General features: G+C 43.5%; 1 long non-coding RNA gene across 1 annotated transcript; it reads left to right on the top strand.

Annotated features, from left to right (window-relative positions):
* Positions 1 to 1,780: 1,780 nt before the first annotated feature.
* On the top strand, positions 1,781 to 4,299 carry LOC102384499. The gene is made up of 3 exons (XR_323179.3): positions 1,781 to 2,863; positions 3,615 to 3,676; positions 3,858 to 4,299. It is a non-coding gene; the product is annotated as an uncharacterized LOC102384499 (long non-coding RNA).
* Positions 4,300 to 5,734: the final 1,435 nt, after the last annotated feature.

Here is a 5,734-nt window from a genome sequence, read left to right as displayed (position 1 = left end):
TTGCCAGAATCTGGAATGGGCTTCCAAGGGAGGTGGTGTTCTCCCCAACCTTGGGGGTATTTAAGAGGGGGCTAGACATTTACCTGGCTGGGATTGTCTGACCCCAGTGCTCTTTCCTGCCCAGGGCAGGGGGGCAGTCTCGATGATCTGCCCCCTTTTGACCCAAACATCTCTAGATCTATGAATCTGGCCCTCCCAGGGCTTGCAGAGCCAGACTCCATTTCCCAGACCCCTTGGGAGACACTGGGTAGAAGCAACCCTGCCTGTCTGCTTGGCACCACAGGATGCCAGGAGAGGCTGGGGCCCAAGCGCAGCTCACCTGGGGCCTGCCGCACAGTGCTAGGCAGGCAGCTGGGCAGGGCTGCTTCTGCCCAGCATTCCCTGCAGCACCATCATAGGCCAGCCTCTGCCCATAGGGGATGGATCCTGGCTGTGGGCCTCTGCACTGTCCCATACCACCCACCATCAGGGCTTCTGGGAGCCACAGGTTTGGGGAGCAGGTGTGTGTTTATGTGCATGCTTACATATGCCAGAAGCCCTGATGGCAGGCCAGGACAGTGCAGAGGCCTACAGCCAGGTTCCATCCGCTGCCCCACAGCTGTGGACACAGCCGGCAGGTGCTGGCTCTGGGCTCTGGGCAGGGGGTGCGCTAGGGCATGCTACATTCCCAGCCCCAGGCAGGCTTATGCTTCCACAAACACTGCTGCTCTGGTGCCAGCCCCAGCCCAACTGCAGGGAATATGTGTGTGTGTGTGTGTGTGTGTGTACACGTGCATGTGGCACACGTACGTGTGTGTGCACATTTGTACCTTCAGCAGGTCACCAAAACTTAAGTGGCCCTCCAGCCCAAATAGTTAATATATTTGAAGACTGCTATCACGTCCTCGCTTAAGAACCTCTTCTGCAAGCTGAACATGCCTAGCTCCTTCAGCCTCTCCTCATGTGACTTGACTTCCAAGCACTCGATGATCCTTGTTTGGGCTTCTTGAACTTCTCCATGTCCTTTTTAAAATGTGGAGCACAGAACTGCACACAGTACTCCAGATGAGGCCTAAGCAGTGCCTAGTAGAGAGGCACTATCACCTCCATGTCTTACACCTAATGCTTCTATTGATGCAGACCAGAACCACATTTGCCTTTTGTGCAGCTGCATCACAGTGCAGACTCATATTGTGTCTACCAAGATTCCCTGATCCTTTTCCATGGAACTTTTACATAGGCCTTGTGAAACACCAGTCCTGGTGAACACTGAAGAAGACCATGTGGTTCATCTTTGGAGCTTTACAGGAACCTCTGAACCAAACTCTCCCTGCTTAGAGTGGCATGGCAATAGCTCAGCATACAGGGGCTGAAGTAGCATAAGAAAGTACAAACAGTAGCAGTGTCCCATTCTAGGATATAACCTATATGGTCTCAGAGCCAGTCACAAGCAGTAGGCTGTATTGACATTTTGCATAGCTTTTTTTTCCCAGGACATTCTAGCTGTTCATATACTGGATCATTGATCCAAATAATGACTTGGTTGTTGGTCAGGTAGATAGAGAGCTTATAGTTTATCTGTGTAGATCTCCCCAAATATGCCTTAGAAACCTTTCTAAGTGAAGCTTTTTATAAGTTTTCTCCAAATAAATGTTCCATGAATAATAATTTTAATATTTAAATAGTCTCAATCAGCAGCTGTTCATGATGGTTAATAGATTTGCTGGTTCTGCAATAAGAAGGTCACATATTGCATGCTCCTCCTCCCTGTTCCCACCTGTTTTTGCAGGCCTCCAGATGTTTCAGAAGAGCCAGGAAATAGAACACAGAATTTCTGTGTCCACTAAAACCCAGTTCCTCTACATCCAAGGATAAAGGTACAGAACATATGGACAAGAACTCAGCAGGATAAGAATGTGGTTGGGTGCCCTGGTAGTAGGTGCACACAAAGCCAGTGGCAACTTCTGGTCACTGCTGATCTTGCAAGCACAATAACACGGCTATAGCAAAAGCTGTTTTTTTTCACTCCTCCTTTCCCATTGGTGCCCCGGGTAGTTACCCCTCTCACTTCACCTTATGCCACTAAATGAACTACCATTGAGAGTGAAGATCTCCAGAAAGAGAAAGGTATAGAAGGAAATCGAGTTAGGCTATCCATAAAGGAGAAAAGAGAAAGAGGAAGAAGGACCAACGTGTTAGAGAGCGTTTGGGTAAAAATAAAACTGGTGCAGGGGGTTGTGTAAAAAGGAAGAGGAAGGCAAAAAAGCTTATGCCGGAAAACAGGAGAGAGAGAAAACAGAATAGATGGGAGGGAGAGATTGAATTTAAAAAAACAAAGAAAGAAAGAATTTAATTTATTCCCCAAAGATCAAGACATCACAATAAAGTGGCTTAAATTCCTAAATACTTTTTCAACATGTCATTTTCATATTAAACAGTTATTGCAGTTGTCATGAGTTGTCTCCTTTAGGAGGAGGTATACTTTGATGCTATTCTTTTATTTACAACAGATATACACAAAGTTCTGCTTCCCTGAACATAGTAGGATCTAACAATAGGGAATAATTTATTTACTAACTGGTCCAAGCCCCTTTCCTGTCAGCAGTGTACTCCAAAGCTTTCTCTTGTTCATTTTTTTCAAGGTAATATTACAAGTGTTTTCCAGGCTGTCCCTGGGGCTTCTTCATTGTCTTCAGTGTGACGTCTCTTCTGCTTTTCTGCCACATACGTTCAGAGCTCTCTCAAGCAAGATTCAGTCTCTTGTGTTTGCATTCAAACTCTTGAGTCCATATAGCTCAGATTGCTTACCAGCCTTGCCTGTGGCTTGTTGGCTTGTTTTCAGCATGACTCTCTGTTCTACAAAGGAACTAAACTGCTTTTACAGGTATCCTTAATGTGCCTTTTATGCCTACCAGCTTCAATGGAGTTTTACCCAGACACCAGCATAGCATATTTCTGGTTGTTGTGTCCACTGTTCTGTTTCCTTTTATTCACCTTTTTTAAATTATGTATATAAATCTTACCCGGGGTTAAAAAAAAAAGAATGTGTATCCTGTAGAGCTTTAAAGATTTACATTGTAAAGTTCTAGCCTACAATGGCTTGTATGGCTTTTAACTGCCCGCATCTTAGGAGTAGGCAGCTTTGAGCTTACAACTGCTATTTAAGAAAGTTAAACAAAAAACTTTTTGACCTCTTGATTTAGACTTTTTAAATGGAAAATGCAAGTGGGTATATGTTGAGTGTGTATGTCTGTCTCCTAATTTTAGAACAGAAAGAAGAAAAGATAGATAGACTAGGTAAAGAGAAAGAAAGGTAGGATAATATTTGGTACTAAACAACAAGGTAGAATTCTTGTTGACATACATCTGTCAAATGTATAATAAACCTGAACTATGCATATAAAGCAGTTAGGCATCTCTCAGAAGGCTGATGAGAATAATGAACTGCTCAAGCTTTGCTGCCATATCCTTAAGGGCAAGGGTTTCAAATGTAGGGCCCATACAGCTCTGACAAGAACCAGGAATTTGGGGGACAGGATGAGCAGGGATGGGGTCTGCTGCTAAAATCTGAGGTACAGACTGGGGATATGTGGGTGGTGGGAGGTGAGCAATGATTGCTTTATTAACCCCCACAGCCACTGCTGCATCTTGATCTAGCCCATAAGGAACCCCACAGTCTGAATTCAGCAAGGACCAGGTGAGTTTGATATCCCTGCTTTAGTGTTACCACAGCCAGTTAGTGTAATTAAGGTCTTATAACAGTTTTCCTTCTTTTCCTCTACTTTTCTCTCCTATTCCTTTACTTCTATTTTCTCCCTGGATGTTCTGTTCTTGTACTATTTTCCTCTCTTTCATCTCTGACTTTCTTTATCTTTGAGATCCTGTCTGAGAAGGTGCTGTGCTCACAGACCATCAAAGTATGTCACGCCTGTGTCTTCCCTGCCCACCCTGATGCAATTTGGAGTTGTCACCTAGTGGCAGCAACACAAGAGCAAGCCCTCCTGGCCTGGTACACTGTGTACAAGCTACCTATCACCAAGAGAACTGGCAACTTCCAGTGGCAGCTACTGCATGGGGCTCTGGCCACAGGCACTTTTTAGACCTGGCAATGCTAGTGGCCTGCCCTTTCTGCAAGAAGGATGTGGAAGAAACTGTCTTTCATACCTTCCTGGATTGCCCCCGGCTGCAGCTGCTCTTTACTGCTCTCAGCACCTTCTTTGGCATGCTGGACTTGGACTTCTCTGAGACTGTGTACGTCTTCCCTATTCTGTAATTAGCAGCTAAGTGGTTCATGCTTGGCCCCTGGGAGGTTGAAATACTTTTGCACTTTCATCATTTGATTTTAGTATTTGTGTAATAAAGATTTAAAAAGTCAAAAAGTCCCTTTCTTTCTTTGCATTCTGTACTCCTTCCCCATTCTTCTCTTGCTTTCTTGCTCTCTGGCTCAAGTACGTGTGCACTGCTATTGGGCAATGCAGTGCTGAATCACTCTTTGATGAAAGTCCTGCCTACTCCAAACATCTGACTGATGATTTAAGATTCTGGAAGAAGGCAACATTTTCCAAAGTACAGACTTAGTGATTTGCCTATCAGCAATGTTTTTGCAGTTTTAAGAAAATGGATGGTTAAGTTGGGAAATGATAAAGCAGTCTAAAAATATATTTTTACAACAGTTGCTCTTCCATTGACCTCATAATGCAATCAGATCTGTAACATTAGGTGAACGATTTGAACTATTGCTTCTACTGAGAACATACAGTCTGTTAGTGTTCCTACATATCAACTGGATTGTAGTAGATTGTTAAGAAATCCAGAATCTAGAATGATTTGATAGCCTTATAATGTTATGCTACTAAATTATCATATGAATTAGTGCTGTTTATCTCTCTACAGATTAAAAGCACTTTATAAATGTTGAGAATTATTAGTAATTCCTTATAAAATAATGGCCCAGACTGCTCTACTGAACTCAATGAAATTAAATTGCTTTCAGTGTGAGCAGGACAAAGCTATAAATACGCCATGTATTCTGAATTGAACAAGTTGAACTCTGCAAGTGTTTATTAAAAATAAGAATGCAAGTTAAACTGTCCAATTAAAAATCATATGCACAATTATTTTTACTTATAAAATCAGTTTCTAGTCAACTTCACTCTCATATTCCTATGCACTAGAGCAGTCGTTTGCAACCTGTGGTCCATGGACCCCTGGGGGCCCATGGACTATGTCTAAGGGGTCCACGGAAGATGACCAGGGATCCTGGCTTTCTTGGTCTAAACATCACAAGTTCTCCAATTAAAAAATCACAAATTCTCTGATTAAAAACCCCAAATCTGCATTTTTCCACAATTGAAATGACATATAAAGTATCAGTTGAAAACAATGTTTTATTGATATATTTACAATTTTAAAGCAATTTGGAAACCTACCAGTGCCTCAATCATTATAATGAAAAAAATTCTAAACATCTATATATTTTGGTGTTTTATTTTGATTTTTTTATCATGGATGATCAGGGCTCCCCCTGCCCCCTTCGCTCACCAGGATGTGGGTCCAGCTGTGACTGTGTCCCCTGCTGCTTTGTGGCACTGAGTGGCCCTAATATGCCAGTGCCCCTCACTCCCAAGTCGCAGCCCCTCCAGCACTGCTGGTGTCCCTCACTCCTGACCCACAGCCCCACCAGCCCTGCTGGTACCCCTCGCTCCCAACTTGCTGCCCTCTGTCCCCAGGGGCCTTATTTTTAAATGAATCGAGA

The sequence above is a fragment of the Alligator sinensis genome, unplaced genomic scaffold (genome assembly GCF_000455745.1).
Source record: "Alligator sinensis unplaced genomic scaffold, ASM45574v1 scaffold502_1, whole genome shotgun sequence".
Taxonomy (NCBI): Eukaryota; Metazoa; Chordata; order Crocodylia; family Alligatoridae; genus Alligator; species Alligator sinensis.
Note: the sequence above shows the minus strand (reverse complement) of the source record. Positions and strands in the feature narration are given on the sequence as shown.